Source organism: Nomascus leucogenys, unplaced genomic scaffold (assembly GCF_006542625.1).
Source record: "Nomascus leucogenys isolate Asia unplaced genomic scaffold, Asia_NLE_v1 Super-Scaffold_249, whole genome shotgun sequence".
NCBI classification, from domain to species: Eukaryota; Metazoa; Chordata; class Mammalia; order Primates; family Hylobatidae; genus Nomascus; species Nomascus leucogenys.
In genome coordinates this window covers 213576-228915 of record NW_022095768.1, presented here as the reverse complement: position 1 = coordinate 228915, position 15340 = coordinate 213576, and positions in this window count along the sequence as shown.

Below are 15340 nucleotides of genomic sequence, written 5' to 3'. Positions count from 1 at the left end.
TGGGATTGGGCCCAGGCAACTGTGTTTTTTAATCTCCCAGGTTATTCTAATATATGCCAGGGTTAGAGAGTAACTGCCCTAAATCCAGAACCCATTTATGTTTTTCAGGTTTTTCTTTTTCTTTAACACATTCAATAAATTTGCTGTTTCTTGAATGAAGGAAATATTATCTTTTATTAATTTCATCCAGCCTTAAATTTTGTTATTTGGTGGTAAATTAGGGTTCCTTGTTTGCGGGTCCTATCTAGTGTAGAAAGAATATTTAAGTTGTCTTTCCAGCAGTAACAATTGGCTCTTACTGGTCATTGATAGTTTAAATCACTCCTTCCTTTGGAGATTGAGGTACTCAAATAGGAAAAGGGAATTAGCAGTGTTCTGGAGTAGAAATGCATACAGCAGATTCAAATAAAAGTGAGCAATAATAATAATAGCTAAGACCTATATATTCCTTAGCATGGGCCAGGCATGGTTCCAAGTGCTTTACATATATTAACTCAATCTAGTTTCCCTAAATTCCTTTTTTATGGAGAGGAGTACCAAGAGATAAGGTTTGAAAAGCCTTGAATGCTAAGTGAAAATTTTTAATGAAGTTCATATGAAAATGGAGGTTTTGAGCGAATAATTACATCTGCAAAGAAATATCATGGGACATTATTAACAGTATATAGAATGGAATTAACATGGAGGGTAGAAGGAAGCTAGGAGCTATTTGAAAACTATATTTTCAAAAGCAAGGTGACAAGACTGATTAGCTGTGGATTGGGAGAAAAGGAATAGAAGTGAAAGAATTTCATAGGAATAGCTAAATTTTTTTTGGTTTTTTTTGTTTGTTTTGAGACGGAGTCTCGCTCTGTCACCCACGCTGGAGTGCAGTGGCGCGAACACGGCTCACTGCAAGCTCGGCCTCCCAGGTTTCACGCCATTCTCCTGCTTCAGCCTCCTGAGTATCTGGGACTACAGGCACCCGCCACCACGCCAGGCTAATTTTTTGTATTTTTTAGTAGAGACGAGGTTTCACCGTGTTAGCCAGGATGGTCTCGATCTCCTGACCTCGTGATCTGCCCACCTCGGCCTCCCAAAGTGCTGGGATTACAGGCGTGAGCCACCATGCCCGGCCAGAATAGCTAAATTTTAGTGACTAGAAGTGGAAGAAGAAAAACAGGAGGGATAATCATGGGATTCAAGATTTTGTTTGTATTTAGTGTCACTGCCTAAAAGGAGTTATCTAACACTTATTGAACAGTTGCTGTGTACCACAAATTGTTATTAACAATTGTCCTGCTGCCTGTGGCAGTCTTCCTCCTTGAGCTGCTAGCTGATCAGTGATAGCAGCTTCTATTTGATGAGACACGGCTTGCTTGCCGCAAATGTGTGAACCCAGTGTTACTCAGAATTTTCCCTTCATTCATCACTATTACTCTAGCAAGAAAGTACAAATATGAGTTTGAATGGTGGGCCCAGTACTGCCTTGGCCAACAATCTAGTGGAGTACTTTCCACTAAAGATACAATGCGACTGGGTGTGGTGGCTCATGCCTATAATCCTAGCACTTTGGGAATCCGAGGCAGGTGGATCACTTGAGCTTAGAAGTTCAAGACCAGCCTGGGCAACATGGCAAAACCCCATCTCTACAAAAAATACAAACAAATTATCCGGGCGTGGTGGCATTCACCTGTAGTCCCAGCTGCTTGGGATGCTGAGGTGGGAGGATCACCTGTGCCAGGGGAGGTGGAGGTTGCAGTGAGCTGTGATTGTGCCACTGCACTCCCACATGGGTGACAGAGTGTGACCCTGTCTCAAAAAGTAAAAAAATAAAAAAGTAAAAAAAGAAAATTTTACATTTTCTAGTAGCCAAAGTAAAAAGAAGTGAAAAGTTTTAATGTGTTTTATTTCATCTATGTCCAGAATATTAATGTTCCAATATGTAATTAATATTTAAAGATTGGTTATTTTTACTACATTTTTGAAATCTAGGTGTATCTAACAGCACATCTCAGTTTAGATTGGCCACACTTCAAGTACTCAATAGCCATATGTGACTAGTGGCTACTATAAAGAACAGCATAGATCCAAAGAGTAAGGTATCCAGGTGAAAAGATAAACATGCTCAGGAGGTAGTGAGCATCCAATTTAAATAGAGCAGAGGGTTCACTCCTGGCAACAGTGGGAATTATGATTGAAAAGGTAGATTAGGAACATGTGGAGGACCTTGAATGCCAAGCTCTAAGGAATTTGAACTTTCTAGGTAAACAATTTATCCTTGTAGATTGAGTCCTTAATTGTAACACAGTCAAAGAAGTGCTTAAGAAGTGCCAGGTGTGGTTACTACTCATGTGAACCCCCGTTGGGCTTTTAGGAAGGCCAAAAAGCCCTCAAAATCTGATTCTCAATGGTCTGTATTCCAGAGCAGTAGAAATGGGGCCCTGACCATAATCAGTGCTCAATGAGTCCTTGTTGAATTTGAGGTCAGTGTAAGCAGCTATAGGAGCTAGTGTATCTTTCCTGATCCACTTATACATTGGAAAGCTCCATTATTATACCTTCTCTGAGCTAAGTCAAATAGATTTTGGCATTTGACTGAATACCATCATTGTTCCTAAACTGTAAGAATTGGTCCCAAGGACTCCTTCCAGTCACTTCTCTTTTTAGAATGCCCCCTAATTCAGCCGTCATCACAATATAGAAGTGTAAAGGCTATAAAGGTATCCTCTCACCCAACTTCACTTATCAATTTAAATCAACACCCCTAACTTGGAAGAAAAAAAAATGCTGATCCAACTAGCCTTCAAATGTATATGTGTCCAGTGCCTTAAAATTTTCATTTATTGATAGAAGTAATGACTGCTTTTTACACACCAGGGGACAAAATAGACTATGGAGTTAAAATTGCAGGAGAAAATATAATTTAGGCCTAAAATCTTTAATAGTAACAATGACTAGATTAGTGTGTAGTAATGCAAAGAACCGTGGAACAGAAGACCTGCATTCAAGTTTCCACTCTACTTTTTAATGGTTAATGAGCTTGGCCAAGTCATGTCTCTGAGCCTTAGTTTGCTCCACTATAAAATGAAGATATGTAATTCCTCACAGGGGTATGGTGAGAGTCCAGCAAGACATGGACTCATTCTGATGAACACAGAATGGAAGGTCTTAATGGAAATAGTGTATTTCCTGTCAAGCACCAATTGGCTAGCTGCTTGGCTAGATGTTGTGCCGGGGGTTTGAGTAAATATTCATAGGAATGATGACTAGATAGATAACCTTAGATTGCTTTTTCAAACTAATAGTCTATTAGCCTGTATAATACCAGAAGTATAGAAGATTTAAATTTGAACAAGGGCCGGGCTGGGTGGCTCACGCCTATAATCCCAGCACTTTGGGAGACCGAGGCAGGCAGATCACCTGAGGTCAGGAGTTTGAGACCAGCCTGGCCAACATATAGTGAAACCCCATCTATACTAAAAATAAGTAAATAAATGAACACAAAAATTAGCTGGGCATGGCAATGCACGCCTGTCGTCCCAGCTACTTGGGAAGCCGAGGTGAGAGAATCGCTTGAACCTGGGAGTCAGAGGTTGCAGTGAGCTGAGATCGCACCAGTGCACCCCAGCCTGGGCGACAAAGCAAGACTCCGTCTCTCAAAAGAAAAAAAAAAGTTTGAACAGGGGGAAAAAAATCCCAGAACTCCTCGCATTCAATTTTATATCTACATTTCCTCCCTCAGTGATCTCATCCCCTCCTATGGGTTTAAATATCACCTATGCAGTGAAGATTCCCAATTTATATCTCCAACCTTGGCCTTCCTCCTAAGCTTCTGGCTTAGCTAAGTACCTACCTAACATTCCACTTCAAGGTTTAATAGGTGTCCAAAACATAATAACTCTCAAACAGAGCTTTGATTTTCTTCTCAAACCTGTTCTCAGGTTTACTGAGAACTTGTCTCAGTAAACTTTAATTTTACTGAGACTTGTCTCAGTAAATGGCACCACTACCCACCCAGATGCTCAAGGCAAACCCTAGGGGCCATCATTCATTCTCTTTCCTTTCCCTCAAGTCTAATGCACTAGTTAAGTCCTGTCCATTCCACCTCTAAAATATGCCTAAAATCTGTCCACTTCTTTCTCCACTGGCCCTAGCCACCAACATCTCATTCATTGTTGCCTGTCCCCCTACCCTCATCACAATCTATTCTCACAAAGTAGACAGAATGATCTTAAAATTTTAGATCAAGTCACTCTATCATTTAAAACCATTATATGCTTCTATCACACCGGGGCAGGGGGAGAAATCCAAGCCCTTATTAAGCCCACATGGTACTCGGGGATTGCTAATTCAAATGTCTACTACTTACAAACTGATGACAGTAAGCCCCATTAAAGTGGCGTGGAAGGGGACAGGAGAGCATAACTGCTCTACTTTGAAAGCAATTATTATTCAGGAATAATGGCCTGGCATAGTGAGTCTCGCTCTGTCATGCAGTGGCACGATCTCAGCTCACTGCAACCTCCACCTGCCAGGTTCACGCCATTCTGCCTCAGCCTCCCGAGTAGCTGGGACTACAGGCGCCTGCCACCACGCCTGGCTAATTTTTTTGTATTTTTAGTAGAGACAGGGTTTCACCATGTTAACCAGGATGGTCTCATCTCCTGAACTTGTGATCACTTGCCTCAGCCTCCCAAAGTGCTGGGATTACAGGTGTGAGCCACCACACCTGGCCCAAATTTTTTTTTTAACTTAAGAGAAATTGCAAGTCTGGATTGTTTTTTAGTGAAATATCAAAAACACTGTGGGCTGAGTGTGATCTGTGGACCCCCACCTTGTGACATACCTCTCTGACTTCATCTACTACACATTTCCCCTTAATTCTCTATGTCTCAGTTCACTGGCTAGCTTTCTAGCCCTCAGATGTGACATCTCAGGGCTTGTGCCCTTGCGGTTTTCTCTGCTTGGAATGTGACTTCAGATAGCATGGCAGTCTTCTCAGTCATTCAGTTCTAAGCTCTAAAGTCCCTTTCTCAGATGGCATAAACAGCCACCTGTCACTCACAATACTTTATGAATTCACTAAACTTATCGCTATCTTAAGTTAGCTTGTTTATTTGTATCTAAGTTAACATCTCTTCCCACTAGAATGTAAACTCCATGAGAGCAGGGATCTTGTCTGTCTTAGCTGCAACCTAAAATAATGTCAGACACATAATAGGGCTCGATAAACACCTGTTGAATGAATACCACCCACATAGCTGAAAGTTGCTTGGGAAAGTGGCAGAAAGATCAAGCTGACTACAGCATAAAATCAGAACCAGCATAAAAGTCAGTTAGCAGCTTGAACAGAGGGCTGAGGTACTTTTTTCCAACTGTGTGTCTTCCTTACTTCTCTGGCACATGAAGCCTTTACCTATTCTGAGCACACAACAGGGCAAGGAGGTATACACAACAGCGTCTAGGGTGCAATGGGCCACCTTCACAGTTAGCTGACAGGAATTCCTCATGATACCAAATAGGCAAAGAGGGACTCTCAGAGGAGGAAACCAGCTCCATCTGGCTGCACCTCCATTTTGTTAGCAGCATTTGGTGAGCTTCAAGCACACTGGGAAGCTAAGAGTCATCTTTAGGGGAATGAGGAGGACCACACAAAGTGTTTGATGATGGTGGTGTTTGTTGTTTTCATTGTTGTGTATTGTTTGTTGTTTTGCCAAGTGTAGTTACAAGGTCGTATCAATCAAGCCAGCTGATCAGGTTATTAATAATAGCTACCATTGACTGGATACCTACCGTATGGGTGGCACTATGCTAGGGTTTGGTATACACCATGTCACATACTCACAACCCTGTAAAGTATATGAAATCTTCATTTTACAGATGAGGAAGCTGAGGGTCTGAAGTGAAACAACTTACTCAAGGCAACAATCCCAAAGCCCTTGTTCTTCCCACTATTACACTGCATCATTATTAATATTAATATATATTTGCATAGGGTATTTTTTACTCACCAACTGATATGGTTTGGCTGTGTCTCCACCCAAATCTCATCTTGAATTCCCACATGTTGTGGGAGGCACCCAGTGGGAGGTAACTGAATCAAGGGGGTAAGTCTTTCCTGTGCTATTCTCATGATACTGAATAAGTCTCAAGAGATCTGATGGTTTTAAAGAGAGGAGTTCCTCTACACAAGTTCTGTCTCTTTGCCTGCTGCTGTTTATGTAAGATGTAACTTGCTCCTCCTTGTCTTCCACCATGATTGCGAGGCCTCCCCAGCCATGTGGAACTGTAAGTCCATTAAACCTCTTTCTTTCGTAAATTGCCCAGTCTCGGGTGTGTTTTTATCAGCAGCATAAGAACAGACTAATACACCAACCTTTACATAGTTGTTTTTTTTTTTTATCTCACCACCCCCCCACCAAAAGTGAAACAACTATTATCACTCCATTTTAGATGTCTAATGACTTGTCCAAGGTCACTCAGTAAGTTAATCGCTAAGACTAGATGTAACTTGATTTCCTAGTACAATATATTTTCTATATTTAATAATAAAATGTGCACAACATGACAGGATCCCCAAAATAGCAAGAATTAAGATGAGGGAAGTTTGCTGTCAAGGTTAAAGCAGTTCAGTGCTTTTCACAATCCCTTGCTAGGCTGGGAAGTCCTCTTTGTTGCAGGGTGTTATCCTCAGATTTTCTCCACACGCTCCCACAATGCTCTGCCTAACCCCATTTCGCCAGCAATAAAGTGCGTACTCCTTAGTGGTCTCTGATGGGAAGAAGAATGATGATTTCAGTTCTCAGAAATCCCAATGGGAAATAACAGTTACAAAGTGCCCTGTGATCCACCGCTTTTTGACAAGGTGACCTTGGGCAAGTTACTTCACTCTTAGTTTCCTCAACTATTAATATAATCCAAGGAGAGTAATAGTTCCTGTCTCCTGAGATTAAATGAGTTAGACGCATGTCAATGCTTTTAGTATAGCACCTGAGCCACATAGTAAGCACTCACTAAGTGTTGCCTGTTGTTATTGTACTGTATGGTTTCTGTATTCTAGGAGACTGCCCTTCCTCCATGTGACCATCCGCAGAGGGTATCTGAGGAAAAATGCTTTTGCTCTTTTTGGGATAATTTAGAAGTAGAAGAGGCACTGGATTAAGTGGAGTTATTTCCCAAGGTGGCTTAGACCCTCTTGCTTCCATTCACTCCCTCTCATTTGTATGTTTGACATTTATTGAGAACCTACTCTATGAGAGTTCCTAGGGATTCAAAGATGAATAAAATGTGGCCCTGAACAAAGGGATTTCAGTCTAGATTAGGGCTTTTCAACCCCATCACTATTTTTGTTTGGTTGGTTGGTTGGTTGGTTGGTTGTTTTTCTGAGACAAGGTCTTGCTCTGACGCCCAGGCTGGAGTGCAGTGGTGTGATCATAGCTCACCTCAGCCTTGAACTCCTAGGCTCAAGTGGTCCTCCTGCCTTAGCTTCCTGAGTAGCTAGGACTACAAGCACGAGCCACCATACTCAGCTATTTTCCCCCCCTTTTTTTGGTAGGGACAGTGTCTCCCTGTTACCAAGGCTGGTCTTGAACTTCTGTACTCAAGTGATCCTCCTGTCTCAGCCTCCCAAAGTGCTGGAATTACAGGCATGAGCCACCGCACCAGGCTTCCCTCTACACTATTGACATTTGGGACTGGATAATTATTTGGGCTGGGGGTCTGTCCTGTGCATCATAGGATGTTTGGCAGCATCCCTGACCTCTACCCACTAAATTCCAGTGGCCCTATCACAACCCCACCACCTCATCATGTTAGCTAAGAGTAGCCCCCAGTTGAGATCTACTGGTCTGTTTACAACTAACTATAATATAATATGAAAAAATATGTTTGTGCAAAGTGTTGAGTGGGCAGTGTGTTGGAGGAGCAACTGACTGCAGGGAGGAGGGTTCAGAAAGCCTTCTGAGGAGGCAAAATTTGCACTCAGCATTGAAGGATGAGAAAGACTGTGCCAAGCAGTGAAGGAGGGAATGAGTATTTTGGACTAAGGTAACAGTGGCACAGAGACATGGAAAGTATGCAGTGCTGGGGAAACTGTCACCTAAAGTACATGGAAGGATGTGGTGGAAATAGGACAGGAAGTCCACTGGGACTAGATTTACAAAGAACCTTGCATGTGATCCTCAGCAATTTAGACTCCAGCCTGAAAGCAGAAATCCAGCGTGGGAAGGAAGAGAAAAAAGCACATTCATTTCTTGGAAAGACTTACCATCCTCAACTGGGAAAAGATAGAGACGATGGACAAAAATGAATAATTCCTTCTTTTAATCTGGATTTTCTTTCCAGTTATGGATTGGCTCTTCAGCCCACAGCTTCTATACTCCTCGAAATGAGAGGGAAGAAAAACTAGAGAAGCCCTCCTATTTTAGAACACAAGATTCACTCAAGAAAAAGACTCAATTTTACTCCTCCAAATAGTCCTTGAAGCTACTTGAAAACCTCTCATAGCAGACTCTGATATATTCCTTTGGTTGATGTCTTTTTATTTTAATTTTCAAAAAGTTTAGGAAATAGAAGCACACAGGGAAGTACAGAAAATAATGTAACAAACCCATTACCCAAAAATTTATTTAAGAAATAGAAAAGTACAGAACACAGCTAAAACCCAAGTTAAAGAGAGTTTAGGTTTTAGATAGATACTTGGGCAGGAGGACACCTGGCTAACATTTGCAGTATCAGACATCAGTGTGCAGGTTCTGGATGAAAGGCTGTCTCACCTAGTCTGTCCAAATTGGCCCATTTCAAAGACAATGGTTCCCTAACCCAACTATATTCAATGCCCTATGCTGACCTACTCAAGGAGATTCTAGGTCAGTGGGTCTACGTTGGGGCATTGGAAACAGTATGTTAAACAAGTTCTTCACGTAGTTCTGCAGTGGCAAAAACCAATGCTTGAAGCAATAACGTAACCTGTCAACCTGTTCATCTGTTGATAACAGATCCTGCCTCACAAGTTTACTGTGAAGATGAAATACATACACACAAATTGCTTAGCACTGGCATATAAGAAGCCCTCAATAATACTTATTAACAATAATCAATGTTCACTGAGTACTTCTTTAGGGTACACTGTGGTACAAGGGTCTGCAAGGAATTCAAAGGTATATATCAACCTCTCCCTGAAGGCAGAGTCTGAGTTTATCTTATTCACTCAATGCCCTGCACAAAGCAGACACTCAAATAATGCTTATTGAATAAATGAGTGAAAAAGTGTCCCTGATCTTCAAGGAAATTACAATCTGGTTGTATTATAAATAGTACATAAGAAACTGGGCAGGGGCCAGGTGCAGTGGTTCATGCCTGTAATGTCAGCACTTTGGGAGGCTGAGGTGGGAGAATTACTTGAAGCCAGGAGTTCAAGACCAGCCTGGGCAAAATGGCGAGATGCCATCTCTACATAAAAATTAGCCGGGTGTGGTGGTGCACTCCCAGGACTTTCAGAGGCCGAAGCAGATGGATCGCCTGAGCTCAGGAGTTCCAAACCAGCCAAGGCAATATGGTGAAACCGCATCTCTACCAAAAATATAAAAAAGTCAGTTTTGGTGGCGTGCACCTATGGGTCCCAAGTACTTGGGAGACTGAGGTGGGAGGATCGCTTGAGCCTGGGAAGTGGAGGTTGCAGTGAGTCGAGATGGCACCACTGCACTCCAGAAAGACTGCATCTCCAAAAAAAAAAAAAAAAAAAAAAAGAAATTGGGCAGGACCAAAATATTAAACTACTGGTTATATGCAGTGTAAAGAGGGCTAATCAAAAGTCTAGGGTCTGAGTCCCACTTTGCCACCCATTCGCTGTGATATCTACCTGGTCAGTTACTCCCTGAGCCTTAGTTTTATCCTCTTGGAGTATTAGGCTATGTCTGGGTACTAAGGACCCTCCCAGGAGGATCCATCACCAAGACCAAGACAGGAGCTGTAGGCAGGGGAGGTGGCAGCATGGGTGGTCAGGAATGCTTCAAGAAGGCCAAAGTGGCACATCCTAGAGAAGGAAAGAAAAGGGGTAGAGGCTCTCCCAATATACAGGAATGGCAGGAGGAACAAGAGAGATAAAGTGTTCAGCCCAGTCTTCAACCTCTGCCACTGCACCAAAGCTAAAAAACCAACTATCATCAAAACTACCTTATCAACCAGCCCCACAGCCCTGTAAAGGAGAACTTAAGTCTACCTCCCAAATAGGCTCATCTCTTCATAAAATATATTTTCCTTTGAAAATTATTAACTTGTCTCCTGAAAAACATAACCACCAGGACTTCACGCTAGAAAACCCAACCCAGGAGTTCAAGGAAGATGGTGGCAACTTTGAGTTTTCCTCACACCACATCTGTGACCTCAACCCTCTTCTTAATCCCGTCCCAGAACCTCTCTGTCATGGATCAGCTACTCCCAAAGGCAAGTATGACTCCTCTAAGCTCTGCCCTTTCTCAACCTGACAGCTGTAGTATAACATATTCAAAGGAGAGGCCAAGAAACCCCCCTGGTTAAGAACCAACCTCCGCAGCTTTTATTGAGAATGAAGAACGATGAGCTGATTTGAATTATTATATCTTTCTACAGCTGTTCCCTTTTAAATATTTATCCTAGCAAATACCACCACCATTTTTTACAACTTATTTTGTGTGACTATTAAGCAAACCAACCCATAAAATCAGCTCTTGCTGCTGGGATTTATGTGATTCATAGACCACAACTTATTAAAAAAGGGAACCCACTGAGAACAGACTAGCCTCACAAGTGCCCCTCACTATCTCTAGGAAGATGTCAAGCCTTTTCCCGATTCTTGCCTGTGGCTCCCAAGCTACCACAGTTAGTAGCATAGAACATGAACAGAATCTACCCATTTCCTTATGGCTCTTTTTCTTTGTAACAATCCTGATGAGTCTTAACTGGAAGTCAGGGATAGAACAGTCTTAAAGGAGATAGTCGAAACTCTTAAGAGGCTGACAAACAGGATAGATGCCCTAGAGGATTTACAGTCAAGGTCTGTGGAAAGAACTTAATTGAGGACTTCAAATAGCTAGGAACAAGCATGAGATATCCTGACTATTCACCACCAACTTAGTTCTTGTTTGGATCATAAAACTGCTTTGAGACTCCATAAAAGCTCTTCACCAAAAATGCGCATGCACACAAATGTTTATATAAAATTTCAGGAAATTCAAGGACACCCCTGAGCCCATCCACAGTTCCCCTAGGGGTCTATAAGCCTCAGTTATTTCTTACTATCACTGTTACCACCCAAGCTGCCTTCATCTCTTCTCTAGATTATTACCATAGCTACCTGACTCATCTCCCAACTTCTCTACACAACAACCAGAGTGATAGTGATCCTGTTAAAGCTTAAGTTAGATCACATGACTTCTCTGCTCAATACAATCCACTAGCTTCCCTTCTCACCTGGAATAAAAGCCAATGTCTTTGGAATGTCTTACAGGACCCTACAGGATCTGTCTCCTTGCTCTTCTCAACCTTAACTCCAGCTGCTCTAGCCACATGGATCTCCTTGCTATCGTCCTAAATGACAGTCACATTTTTGGCCTCCAAGCCTTTATCTAATGCTCCCTCTACCCTCACTCTGCATGGGGCTGACTCATTTCTTCAAATCTTTTCTCAGTTGTTACTTGTCAGTGAGGCCTTTCTGACCTCTATTTAAAACTGCTGCCCTGCCCCTGCACCTGCCCGCATGTCCCACCCTCCTCCTCTGTTTTCTTCTTCTCCATGGCTCCCACTCACTTCTTACACCTTATGCATTTTACTTCCCTGTTTGTTATTGATCTCCCACACTAGTTTGCTCCATCAGGGCTGGATTTTTGTCTGCTTTGTTTCGCTACTGTATTACACTCCTGGAATTGTGCCTGACGCAGAGTAGGCACTCAGTAAATACTTGACTGACCAATCAATGACTGAGTGATTACACTCTGTAGTGGTATGAATGTATCCAGGCTGTGTAATGCAGGAGAATGTACATTTATTGAAATGCCTCTAGGTGCCAAGCAGTTTGCAAGCTGACATCAGTCATCTCATTTAATTGGCACCCACAATCCCAAGAGTTTTTATCCTCATTTCACCACCACCCCAAAAATGAAATACTTAAGCATAAATCTAATACAATATGTACAAGAGGTATATGAGGAAAGCTACAAAACTCTAATAAAAGAAATCAAAGACAAACTAATCAATAAATATTCCATGTTCATGGATACAAATACTCAATATTGTCAAGATGTCAGTTCTTTCCAATGTAATCTGTATATTCAATAACAATCCCAATCAAAATTCCAGTAAGTTAGTTTGTGGATATTGGCTTTAGAAACTGATTCTAAAGTTTATGTGAAAAAGCAAAAGATTCAGAATAGCCAACACAATATTGGAGAAAGAGAACAAAGTTGGAGGACTGACATTATCTAAGTTGAGACTTGCTATAAAGCTACAGGAATCAAGACAGTGTGGTACTGGTCAGAGAACACACAAATAGACCAATGGACCGGAAAACACAGCCCACAGACAGACTCACATAAATATAGTCAATGATCTTTGACAAATGACCAAAAGCAATACAAATGAGAAAACAGTCTTTTCAAAAATGGTGTTAGATCAACAAGGGATCCATATGGCAAAAATTGAATCTAGACAGATCTTACACCCTTTACAGAAATAAATTCAAAATTGATCAGGGACCTAAATGTAAAACTATTCCCATTTCACGGTGAAAACTGAGACCCAGAAAGTCAAGAAAATAGATGAAAGTTACAGACAGCTGGTAGTGGAACATAATTCAAACCTGTCTGTGTGAAACCAAAGCCCTGCTCTTCCCACCACACTTTGCCACATTCTCCTTGGTAGAGCAGTTCCCACTTTTCTTTTTTTTTGAGACAGAGTCTCGCTCTGTCTCCCAGGCTGGAGTGCAGTGGCGCGATCTTGGCTCATTGCAACCTCTGCCTCCCAGGTACAAGCGATTCTTCTGCCTCAGCCTCGTGAGTAGCTAGGATTACAGGTGCACGCCACCACCTGGCTAATTTTTGTATTTTTAGTAGAGATGGGCTTTCACCATGTTGGTCAGACTGGTCTCGAACTCCTGACCTTGTGATCCGCCCACCTTGGCCTCCCAAAGTGCTGGGATTACAGGCGTGAGCCACCACACCCAGCCAGTTCCCACTTTTCTAAAGAAATGCAACTGCCAGCTTTCATACGTAGTTCCATTTCTTTTGTACCTAGTTCTATTTCACAGCAGGGGACCTGAATCAGAGAGAATCAGGGGGTTCAGGGAGCTCTCATCAAGCAAAAATCATTTAGAGCCTGAGTCTTTGCAAGTTTATATCAAATATTGTTATGACATAATAAACATCCTTCTAAGGGATCTTATCACTTCCAGAGTTTTATTCATTCATTCCATTCACTCGTGAGTTTCATTCATTATTTACAAATATTTGTTGAGTATCGACTATGTGCCCAGCACTGTTCTAGGCACTGAGCATATGGCACAGATGCCACCCTCTACATGTAGGTTTGAAATCTAAGGCAGTGCATTCTAACAGAAACATAGTGTAAGCCAAACATGCAGTTTTATATTTTCTAGTCACCACATTTTCAAAAATGTAAAAATAAATGGGTGAGATGAACTTTAATATATTTTATTTGACATAACATATCCAAAAAAAACATTTCAATAAATAATTGACATAAAGATAGGATAGTCATGAGTCGTTTAACAACAGGATACCTTCTGAGAAATGCATCATAAAGTGATTTTGTGATGGGAATATCATAGTGTACTTACAAAACCTAAATGATATGGCTGACTATATACCTAAGCTATATGGTATAGCCTATTGCTCCTAGGCTATAAACCCATACAGCATGTTACTATACTGAATGCTGTAGGCAACTGTAACACAATAGTAAGTATTTGTGTCTCTAAACACAGGCAAAGTACAGCACACACACACGCAAAGGTATAAAAGAAAATGGTCCAAGGTGGGTGGATCACCTGAGGTTGGGAGTTTGAGACCAGCCTGACCAACATGGAGAAACCCCATCTCTACTAAAAATACAAAATTAGCAGGGCGTGGTTGTGCACGTCTGTAATCCCAGCTACTCAGGAGGCTGAGGCAGGAAAATCGCTTGAACCTGGGAAGCGGAGGTTGTGGTGAGGTGTGATCATGCCATTGCACTCCAGCCCGGGCAACAAGAGTGAAACTCCGTCTCAAAAAAAAAAAAAAGAAAGAAAGAAAGAAAAGAAAGGAAAATGGTACACCGCATAGGGCGCTTACCATGAATGAAGCTTACAGGACTAGAAGTTGCTCTGGGTGGGTCAGTGAGTGAGTGGTGTGTGAATATGAAGGCCTAGCACATTATTCTACCTTACTCTGGACTTTATAAAGTGTACACTTAGGCAACACTAAATTTACTTTAAAAATTTCTTCTTTTTTCAATAATAAATTAACCTTAGCTTACTGTTTACTCTTTTACTTTATAAGCTTTTTAATTTTTCTTTTTTTTGTTGTTGTTTTTTTTTCTTTGAGATAGTCTCACTCTGTTGCCCAGGCTGCAGTGCAGTGGCGCAATCTCGGCTCACTGCAACCTCCGCCTCCCAGGTTCAAGAGATTCTCCTGCCTCAGCTCCTGAGTAGCTAGGATTACAGGCGCATGCCACCATGCCTGACTAATTTTTGTATTTTTAGTAGAGATGGAGTTTCGCCATGTTGGTCAGGCTGGTCTCGAACTCTTGACCTCAGGTGATCCACCTGCCTCGGCCTTCCAAAGTTCTGGGATGACAGGTGTGAGCCACCATGATGGGCCCTGTTCGTGTTTCAAACTAAAGGTTATTACAAAAGAATCAAGTATTTTAAAATTAAAAAGCTTAGCTGGGCATGGTGGCTTTATATTTTTGCTTTATATCCTTATTCTATAAGCTTTTTCCTATTTAAAAAAAAAAATTCCTTTTACTTTTAAAACTTTTTTGTTAACAAGATACAAACACACACAATAGCCTAGTAAGCCTACACAGGGTCAGTATCATCAATATCACCATCCTCCACCTCTGTATCTTGTCCTACTGGAAGGCCTTCAGGGGCAATGTCATGCATGGAGCTGTCATCTCCTATGATAACAATGCCTTCTTCTGGAATACCTCCTAAAGGACCTACCTGATGCTGTTTTACAGTTAGCTTTTTTTTTTAATAAGTAGTAGTATACTCTAAAATAACAATAAGGCTGGGCATAGTGGTTCATGCCTGTCAGCTCAGCACTTTGGGAGGCCGAGGCAGGCAGATCACTTGAGGTCAGGAGTTCAAGACCAGCCTGGCCAA